The following is an 11,809-nucleotide window of genomic DNA, read 5'->3' on the forward strand; positions in this document are numbered from 1 at the left end:
CGTCCAATCCATCGGCGAGGATAAGTTTCGTTTAGATGAGCTCTTACTTCACGCCCGTAGTGAGCAGGGCACCCGTCATTTTGAAGCCATAATCTTCGCCGCAGGTTTAAGGGTACATCTTCTAAAAGAGTTGGAAGCCGTTCCTGAAGGAACTCTAAATAACTGTGAGAGTTGAGCGTTGGCGGCAATTCCACAGGTCCCAATATCTGACAATTAAAAATACCGCACCATAAATTTATTTTGTACCCGTACTGCGAACGATCTTCTCTCATTTCGTGAGGATTGTGTATCTGGCAACTGTGAAGGTTGTGTAAATTAAAATAACCATCACGTTTGCATGCTGATTCATCGCTCCAAATTATTTTATTAAAAAAGTTGGGGTCTGATTCATGCATTCGCAACATTTCACGGCAAAATCTAACCCTCGACAGGTAATCTCTTTCTTGTAGAGCCTGAAGACGTTGAATGTGGTAGGGATGAAATCGATGGCCTTTCAAAGCTTTGTGAACTGTAGTTTTCGGTATTCCCGTCCGTCTTTCAATCATTCTCACTGAAGTCGATGGACCTAGTTCCACTTCCTCTAACACAACTTTAACATCTACCGTTGCAGGACGTCCTGTTTCGCCGCCACGCCTTCCAGGTATGTGACCTTAAAAAAGTAAAAAATGATAGTTAACAAGCAAGCAAACAAGAAAGGTGTAAAAATCACTTACCTTCATTTATTTCTCTATGGGTCCGGGCGAATACTTCACGACCCGGATGCCGACGATTGGGGTATCGCTCTGCATAGAGTCTTTGAGCAGCTCTGGCATTACAGCAAGCTTCACCGTAAATTAGGTGAATATCCGCATATTCATGCGACGTATACTGCGTGTTCTCTGTCATAGTATTAATAACACAATGTTCGAAGGGCCCAATTTTACAATATCCACTTTCACTAATTCCGATAAGTAACATAAAATAATGTTAGGACCAGGTAATAATGTACCTTTTTACTATTTCATTTTTTACCGATTTCTGAATATACTCAAAATTAAAATTTCACAAATATTCTAGACGACGAAAAACACGCTACGAAATCCCAAAAATCATTGAGGAAGAAATAGGGATAAGGGATGCCGAAGAAACATTGATGCATCGAAAATTTTCCACTCGATGTATAAATAGTCGATGCATCGATGTTTTCTGTAAACTGACATCTCAAGTACATCGAATGGCCGAACATCGCTTTGACTGAAGTTCATAGAGAGCAGAGCTGTGTAATGATTGAATCAATTGAGTGTGCATTCTCATTTTTTTCGTTTCAAAAATGTGATTGTTTGATTTAAAAAATTTAACAACCACTCTTGAGATTGGTTACAAATTGTAAACACAAAATATGTAGTGTGTTATGGAATGGTTGACACCCATTCACATAGAGAATGTGAATGCAAAAAAAAAACTCAATCATGTATGATTGGACGTTTATGGGAATGCAATCTGTCATTATCATTCAGTACTAATACTATTTGTTGTATCAGGGTTGAAATGTTTGTACTCAAAATGTGAAACCAGAAGATTGCCATCTCCCTTAAAATAAGTAAACAAATAAATATTTGGTGCTAAAATATTTTTCTAAGTGTTTGGCCGAACTTCTGCTCAAACTTGAGGCATGAGTTCTGATTTTATAAGAACACAGAAATATACTCGAAGGTTTGCCATTGCGTGCCGAAGGACGACTGCTATTTTGGGCTATGATCTGACCAGGTATTTAACCATGGTCCTATGGAGTGGAAGTACGCACATGTAATCACTCCGCTACGGCGGCCGCCGTATGTACATGCTATACATATCGTCGTTTAAAGTACAAAACCGCGTATCAAGAAAATGCAAAACCGCGTAATTGCATAAATTATTTTCTAGAGAGTAAAGTCACCCATATTTCAAAATGGTTATCTTTTTTATAAAGCAAACGTATTCTGGCTAGTATATTTCAGGACGAATGGATAAGAATTGAGCCAAGAGTTTTTGTGAGCAAATCCAATTTTTGGCAGCCAATGTCAGTCACACGGTTTTGAAGAATGACGATAGGCGGTTTTGTACTTTAAACGACGATATATATGTAGACATATTAGATTATTTATTCTCAAAATGCATGAAAACTATAGTATGCTTGCAAACAATTAATAACATTTTGTGATAAACAGTTTTACAAATGTATTTGCACTTCAAATTTGTATTTTAATAAAGTATTAATTAAATAAATTATTATTGTAAATTATTATTTTAATAAATAGATATAAAGATATTTATACTTGGCAACTCTTGGACTTTTCTTCATTTGTAACAAATGACAGACGTAAACAAAATAAAAAAATAATTGTATTTTTACAAATTTAAAGCAAACGGGCGTTCTTTACAAAAAAATGTAGTTAGCGATCGAATTGCGCATATTTTTTTTACAATATCAAGTGCCCACAAGAAGTGTTAAACCACTAAATAGCTTAAAAAACGCTTTCAAAAATTCGAAACGAGAGTGAAGTGCAGTGTTCAATTGTGATCGAAATTGCAGGCAAAATTTGTGCGTGTGTAATTAATGTTTTACTTATTTGAAGAAATGTTGCCCGTTGTTATTAAAAATAAGGAAACCAAGACCCCCGCTTTCCACTGGTGGTTACATAATACTCGAATAGCTCCTTAATTAACATGTGTCTGTTTTGAGCACGCACGGCCAGTTAAACAGGCATGTCTGAATCGATTTCCTTCATCATTCTTAGCAATTTCATGTGCATTTTTATTGTTATGTGTTGCAAACAGACATTTTAGGAACTAAATAGGTTCTAAATCTCTGTACACAAGCGCACTTATTTTTAACAGTTTCCAGTTTATGTAATATTAATCAAAACAGCTTTTATTTATTTTATGTATTATGTGATTTCTGGAAGCGTCGAATACAAAAAAGGGCTGTGACTGGGTTTATGTAATTTGAAATTGTATTGATGATTACTAATAATAATAGAAAGGCGCTTACATATCGACACAACTAAAAATTTCATATATTTCAGTAGAGCCAATTAAAGATTTTTTGTTTCGTAATTTAGCAATAATATGTCTTGGAACGTAATTATTCCGGATTATATGCAGTCATACTGTAAGCTTTCAAATTATGTATTTTTCTAAACCTGAAATTTTGAATTGTGCCGTTATTGCAGAGGACCAGCGACATATGTTAGGGCTACTCCTCCGATTGTGGCATGCGCCTTGGCGTTGTCGCACAAAGGGGAGGGACCTACAGTTTTACGCCGACTCCTGCCGGGGGCCGACCACTATTACAAAAAACATTTTCTTTTTTTTGTTGGCCGGAACTGGGCTCGGACGCTCACCCTGCGGAATGGTAGTGCGCACTTCTAACCACTACACCACAGCGATCGCTTAATTAATTTTAATCATTAATCGCGATTAACCATTTATTCGTTAATTTTTAGTCATTCATAGACTAACATTTTGTCGACAATACTCGCATAAGATAGTCCCAAATTTTCACAAAAGAGAAAAGTGATTTTCTTCAAAACTTTTGAATGACGTCTTGACTGAACTTACTAATTCGGAATTTCTACTATTACTTATAGAGTAGGCTATTCATAAAGTCTGGGTAATGAAATAAAAATTTTTCTATTATAAGTTCCATAAATATAAGGAGACTTTTATTGTTTAATTTATTTTTTGCCCATAAACTTGTATCTTGAACTTCTTTTACCAAAAAGTGAGGATGTCAAAATTTCAATAGATATCGGATGTACGGTAATTTTCCAAAGAGATAATAGATAAGTTCATGAAAATTATTCCAAACGAAAACTTAAAATTGATAAAAAAAAAATAATAACTAAATTTAACTAATTTATATTAGAGGTTTGAAGTTTATCCCACTGTAAGTATGAAATCTTCAGCTATGTGTTTCCATTGTCACTTTTTCGTAGCCATATCAACAGCCTGACAATTAAGAAGATTTTGACGTTTCATGCTACCATACGCAATATCTTAAATCCTTCAAATTTTATTATTAACCTTTTGTTTGTTAAAAACATTTTCTTCTTAGATTCGAAACTTGATCAAGCAAAATTGCCTTTGTGTTTGACTAAGAGATGCTCAAAAAGCTCAGAATTGTAGTTCTCATTTGCATACATAACAATAAATTATTAATTTTTGTTTCACACCAAATCCAATATTGAATAGTAAAATATATTTTAATCTTACCCAAATAAACAACGATTTAGTTCAATGGTCAATCACATATAGAGTATAGGGTGGTAATGTGTTAAAGTTTTAAAGTTTTTAAACGTAATTTAACCAAAACTCATTAGCATCCACTCAAGCAAGGAATTATTTACTTTTCAACATGCATTAGCAGAGTGCACTTCTCTTTTGTTTACAATTTGGTTGTCAAACACACTACATCGGATCTTTTGCCAGATTTACCAGAATTTTCCACCAGGTAGCTTCTGACAAAGAGATGACCTTACTTACTCTCTTATTTGTCCTCTCAGTTGCCAGAAAACCAAGTACGATTTCCGGTAAAATCTGGAAATTCTGGTAAAAAATGGTAATTTCGGACTCATGCGGGTTCACAACTAAATAATATTGGGAATACTTTTGAGGTGCTTGAAGAGGGTTGCGACCTGTTTGAAACTAAATTTATTTATAATAATCACATTTTGGCCTTGACACTTTTGCTAAGTTTTTGCCGAGCTTCTCCTCCGATTTGTAGCGTGCGCCTTTGCTGTCACACAAATGGGAGGGACCTACAAACTTACGCCGACGCCGAACGGCGATACAATTTTTATGATGAGCTATTTTTTGATTAAAGACACTAAGATTTTTAAAATATTTTCAATAAAATTGTATCAACCTAAATGTAAAGCTTATGCGAAGTAAATTTGTAAATTTTAAACATTTTCAAGATAAAACATGAATTATATTTAAAGCGTAAATGTTAATACAACTGTTTTATATATAATCCCAAACATATGATATAAAATCCCCTCTACCAAAAAACTTAAATTGGGTAACGCCGGTTTGAATTTTTACAATTGAGCAATTGTCAAAAATCTTCCTTTTTATCAAAAAGTTATTTACCAGGGTGTCTTTGAACTAATGATTGGTACTGAGTTAAAGAATGCACACACATACAAGATTGCAGCCTTTTCAATACTCATTCAGTGTTAAACCTTTTTTTGATTGGGCATTGGTTTTTTCAATCTTGCTATGAATATGTTGATGTGTGAATTCATAACTGCTTTGAGAGAATGGAAAATTCAAAAATTTTAAACCTCAATCCTAAGCGAAGAATAAGTAATGAAAACTGGATAGAAAAAAATTGTTGATTTAAAATTGAAAATGATTTCACACTTACACAGCTCTGATAGAGAGGAAGATGCAGTTTTATAGCTCATAAAATGTTAGTATAATAAAGTGGAAGTTTCATATGCTTTAATTTTTAATATTTTTTCTTTGGCTGACTTGCGCTTTGATATACTAAAATTTTATGAGCTATAAAACTAGTACATACCGAAAAAGGTTCTTAATGTTTTATTTCCATAGTGGAGGAAAACTCTATGCGTATCGATGTACGCCCTCGACAAATATCGATGTAAGTTACGATGCATCGATGCGAGGAATAACATCGATGTATTTTTGCCACTGACATCCCTAATAGAGATTCGAGATGTTAACCGAATATATTCAGACGTATCGATTAATTCGATATTATTGGTTGCAACGATATATTTTATTCGATGTATCGAAAACCAGAACTTTCAAGACAAGCCGTATTCATACAAAGTACAGTTATCATTCAGTTCCATGAACCAACTAACAAGAGGTTCTAAACAAGAACGATAGAATACATTCATTACACCATGGGTTCTATACCTAACAATCCGGACCGGATTCGGTTATTAAAGAATAAGCGAAAAGTTTGCTCTCAAAAATGGAACATAATCCAGAAGTACGGGAACGCAAACATTTTGCGCCCAGAATTTGAGAAACAGCTGATTCGCGTTGTTTTTGTTTTTGTTATTTGTTTGCAAACTCGTGGAAATTGAATTTTTGTTTCACAAATTTGAATTTAAGTATATAAAGATTAAAAATACATTCACTATTCCTTAAAATCACCAACATGTAAACACAAAACAGCTGATATGCACTTTGACACTTTATCCCTTTTTACCCGGAGAAAAAGTCCGGCCTGTTTCGGAAGAAGAAGACACTTACGATCCAATACGTTCCAATTTTTACTCTCTATTACCCACTTTGTTTAATACGGGAATGATTTCTGGGCTGTTTTGGGCACCTGCGGGATCCCGCGTTGCGTACGGGAAAGAACCTATTATAGGAAAAGAATTAAAAAAGTAAACTTCTGAGCGTTCTTGATATCTGCCTAAAAAGGTGTTCGCATGAGGAGATTTTGCGTTCAACTCACGCAGGGCTGCACGAAAAAAAGGGTTGAATGGCTAAATGTTGGCTGGCGACCAACTCTGTTGAAAGCGATTAGTTGAAAGGCCGTTCAACCAAAAGTAGAATGCAAAGTTGAACAGTGCAAACGCCCTTTTACTGGCCGTCTCCATAGGATAAAATTTATTGCTGCCCAGCTGTCATTTTGGTCACTAGATATTTGTGTTGGCTTTTTACATCTTGATATAAGCATTTGTAAGATGGCTTCTAAAACGAATTTTTGCCGGATTTAACCACTTAAAAATTTAGAAAATAGGCTATTTTACATCCAATTACATAATAACAAATATTTTCACAGAAAACAGCCCAATATTTGCTTTTATATTGAAATATCAATAATGTTGCCGCCACCAAGTTTTCATGCAAATGAACATATAGCTTTCAAACTACCAAATTGCCGGCAATAGATGGCAAGCTATAAGCTCTGATATATATTGCTCTTGAAGAAAAATGTGCGGTCTCTATTGGCTATTTATATTCTAACATATGTATCAAGATATAAACCTTATCTAGTAATGGCCATTAATTTTTTTTTCGTGCAACCCTGCGTGAGTTGAACGCAAAAGTTGAACGCAAAATCGCCTGGTGCGAACGGTCTTTAAGAATGAAACAATAAGCTGCCGTAACTGACTGCCAGAAAATGAACGACACGCTTAGAGAGAATACTTTGGCCACTAAATTAACATACTAGCGGCAGATAAATAATAAATTATATATCAATAATTGCATTATAAATTGTATTTCTTGTCCGCATTTGATTAAAAAGGAAAATTAAATCACATAGTTTTGATTATTGGGAACAGCTGACGAACGACGCGCGCGAAAAGTTGCGAGTTGGCCATCTTTCTGCGTTGTGTTGGCGTTGGCGTTGTCCAACTTTGGTTATGTGGAGACTTTCATATAAATGCATGGATTCATAGTCAGCGAACGCAATGCCAAAGTTGTATGTAAACGGGCCTATAGAACTTTGGCGTTGCGTTGGCGTTGGCGTCGCTTCAACAGCTGACTATGAATACATGCATTCAAATGCAGCCGTCCACATAGCCAACTCTCAACTTTTCGCGTGCGTCGCTCGTCAGCTGTTGCAAATAAATAAAATTATGTGAAATATTTATTCCTTTTTAATCAAGTGCGGGCAAGAAATATTGGCCCGTAGTCATAGTCAAAATAAAGTCGACTTTAAAGTTAGTTGCAGCTTTTTTGACAGATATCCCATTGAAAATTATGTCAAAAAGCTGCAACTAACTTTAAAGTCGACTTTATTTTGACTATGACTACGGGCCATCGTTTTTAATACAAATATTGATATGAAATATTAATTTATCTGTCGTTAGTATGTGAATTTAGTGGCCCAAGCATTCGCTGTCAAGCGTTCATTGTAGCATGCATACTTTTAATTGCGTTCTGTCAAACCAACGCCAACGCCAAAGCCAAGGCGAAAGTTCTATGTGGACCGGCCTTAATAGGCGGCATTCACGGTGCGTCTGACTCGCGAGTCGGTTTGGATGTGTTAGTGAAAATAAATACGTGTTAGTTACACCGACATGACACTGAGTGACTCAACTCTGTGTCAAGGAGAGTCAAGACGTACACAGATGACTCGCGAGTCAGAAGCACCGTCTATGGAGCGCATAATAATTCGCGCAACACCAAGAATGATAGAATACAAAGATTGCGCCGATAGGGGTGCAAAAATTTTTCGTTCTGCGCATCTACGTCATAATATAAAAGTTGTTGTTGGCGATCTGTCAAATCGCATACAATTTCGACGAAAAACAGTAAATATAGCATAAAATTTAGTTGAAAGACTAAAATAAAACAATCTGGTGGCAATTTATTGAATCGAGAAGACGGTAAATTTATTTTGTGTTTCTTTTACATTATTTATATTATTATTTTATTTCAGGTAGTGGGTAGGGCGTTCAAATAAAAATTGCATTCTGTGGCCGCCGTTGCGCTGGCAAATGGAACGAGTAAGATTTCCAAATGAAATTGAAGCCACAGCAAATAGTGCATAGCTCCAAGGCTTGGAAACAAATATAGAAGCTATACGATGCCAGAAAGACTACAGAGAATCGAAGAGCGCTAACCAGGAAACAGCGTAAAAGGGCCAATTCGTTGAGCAAGGGCGTGCTCTTAGCATGGTAAGTAGCATCTGCGACAATACATAACTTTTTACTAACTTCCAATGCGTACTTATTTCAGGAAATACAATGCAAACGGTGCCAACATAAAATTAAACTGCCAAGGCATAAGCAAGCAATTTTACCTGAAACTGTGACGCCTGCCCACAGCATCAAATAAGGATATCGTTCCAATGAAACCCAATATTAACGACGTATTTTGACGACGATGAACTCTTTGCGAACGCTCCGGGTTTTCATCACCGGGCTTGTAAATTGATGGCACGGGGCCTCGTTTCAACAATCTTCTTTTTGCATAACCTTAGAAATGTTTTAAACACTTTCATTAATATAAACACAATAATAAATAAACATCCTACCCACTTCAAACTGCAGCCTATTTTCAAAATCTTCACTTGCAAAGTGATGCATGCAAATATAGCAAGTTTTAAATTCGAAATCCTTGCTTTGCCGGCAGAACTGGATCCACTTTTTCCTAAGTTCTGGATCTGAAGGAAAAGTAAACAAACTGCACTCTGCCGCCGTTTTTCCACATTTCGCAACTGCGCACTTCATTTTACAACGTTTTTATTTTATAACTTTAAGAAAAATATCACAAATCAATACGTTTTCCTCGCAAACCAATACGTTTCCCTCGCAAACCAATACGCTTCCCACCAAAAATTTTATATTATGACGTCAACACTCGAACAGCTGATTTGTAAACAAGAGTAACGGACCTGCGCAAAGCGCAATCTCTTTATTCTATCATTCTTGGCGCAACACTGCGGTTGTGATTGCAACTCGAACAAACCCATTATTAAGCTAACCTTCGACAAGCCAAAAAATTCCAGTCCCATGACGTGTCATGGGATAAGGACCAGGTGATCAATTCCTGTTCTGCATTATTGTGAAGTGAATAGTCAAAATTCACACCCAAATTAATGCGTTGTGAATGTGTTATTTTTAGCACTTCACAATAACGCAGAACGAGAATTAACCCTCAGGATACCCGTACGAGGTATGCACCGCGACCTAGTGTGCCCTTTACTGTTCACAACACCTTTTCTATGCCTAAATGTGCTCAAACCTCCCATGACCTCTGCAGAAGATGTCACACTCGACGAGACTATGTGATAGTATCTCCTTATCAAGAGGCGAAAACGACAAAGATAATTCGACCACATCTTCGGCTTATTCAAATACCATTAGGGGGATTGTCTTTCCGCATATGTATGTAAGTCTAAATTAGGGTATCTCGTTTCTATTTTTAATTAGTAATCATACCTATTACGGTATACGACGTATGCCAACCGATTCGAATTGTCATAACAATCGAGTGGAAGGATTACATTTGTGCGAATGACATCCGTCGGATACATGCTAATTACGCTTAGCACTATACGACTATAATTCGATTATCGATTATACATGGTATTTTCGATGTCGTTTTCTCGTTCAATAAGTGAGTGTGAATTGTTTTTGTTCACTCATCCTTCTACACACAAAAGTAGTCGTCCATCTACTACTAGTCGACACTCGAAATAAGGGTGTAATCCTTCATACTCGCTTGTTATGGTAGTCCGAATCGGATTAGATACGTCATCCGTCGGATATCGCAATAGAATAATTCGATTTTATTTGGGTTAAAGATAATGCTAGTATATTTAGCACACGTGTATTGCTTACACAGTACCTCGTCAAGGAGTTCACTTACAATAGAAAGAAAAGGTTCTGTGTTATGACCGACTAGTTTGATATTTTTTGAATAATTCGATTACATGTACATATGTTTTAGATTCAAAGTTATTTATGCATATAATTTTGTGCTTAATGTGTAAACCAACCATCGTTGTCCATAGGTTTTCTATACTTATTTAACAATTTTCCTTGCATGAATAATATATGCTTACTTTCATTGATACCAAGATTTTTGAGAATTGAATATTATGTATTCTTACGATCTAAAAATCCATATTCAAATACAAGATTATTAAATGATTTTCGTCAAAAAGTTTCAGGCAAATGGCTGTTTTCAGCGGAAAGTTTACCACGAAAAAAAAAAATAAAATTCATATACATATCTATACTAATATATATTTTTAAAACATTTATCCACGAAAGTCGTTTGATATAGTGATCAACTTTGTTTAAATAGATTGCCATACAAAGTTTGACAGTTCATTTATCAAAATGATAAATTTATCCTTTTATCTAGTTTATCAGCAGTTTATCATTTTTGATGAAGACCCCCACTGTGTTTTAATCAAGGCAGCAAGTACCTACTTTACTTTTGTTTTTAGCGGGGATAGTAATAAATACATATTAGTGCGATTCATAAAACGTCGCAAAGTGGCATTTTTGGCGAAATGGCCATGTTGCGAACAAAGTTATATGAACGACCTACCGCAACTCTGGATTGCTAATGTAAAATTTTTCAAAAATGCCGCGCGTTAGAGAAAAAGAAAAGTTTTACAATTATATTTCGAAGCAGTCTTAACTTTTTTTTGAAGTATTTGAAGACAATAAAAAAACATGTGTTTCGCGACTTTGACTTTGCAATAATTGCCAAAAAAAAAAAAAATTGTGAGATTGCCATAGTATTTGTCGCTAGAAAGTTTCCATACAAAAGTAATCAGCTGTGTCGCAAGATGGCAAATTTGCGACAAATGCGACATTTGCAATAACTTTGCGACGTTTCATGAATCCCATTATTATTTTCGCTGTACAAATTTCGATTCAAGGCCATTGCCAGCGTTCATCAAGTTGCTTGACAACACGAGGTTCAACTTGATGACAGTCAACTCCGCACAGGTGTGAACCCGTCTTACGATGCGTTGATATTTTTCGATACATCGACGCATCGATTTGCATACGATTTTTCAGACATAATTTCACAACAAAATATGTTATAAGCAAAACTGCAAAAAATTTTAAATTAATAACTGTAATTCAAGTTATTGTATTTCTAGCGAAACTTTTTGGAGGCATTTCAATTTTGTGGTCAAACTCAAGTCCCTTTTTTGCACACTTGAAAAACTGAAAGGGCGGTTAAATGTTCAGAAATTTCAGTTTTCAAAAAACATCGATGCATTTATGCATCGATACATCGACTATTTATAAATTGAGTGGAACATTTTCGATGTTTCGAAGCAAAACATCGATAATTGGAATACATCGATGTTTTTCCCACATTT

The sequence above is a fragment of the Rhagoletis pomonella genome, unplaced genomic scaffold (genome assembly GCF_013731165.1).
Source record: "Rhagoletis pomonella isolate Grant_MI unplaced genomic scaffold, Rhpom_1.0 Rhpom_scaffold_00002, whole genome shotgun sequence".
In the NCBI taxonomy this organism is placed as follows: Eukaryota; Metazoa; Arthropoda; class Insecta; order Diptera; family Tephritidae; genus Rhagoletis; species Rhagoletis pomonella.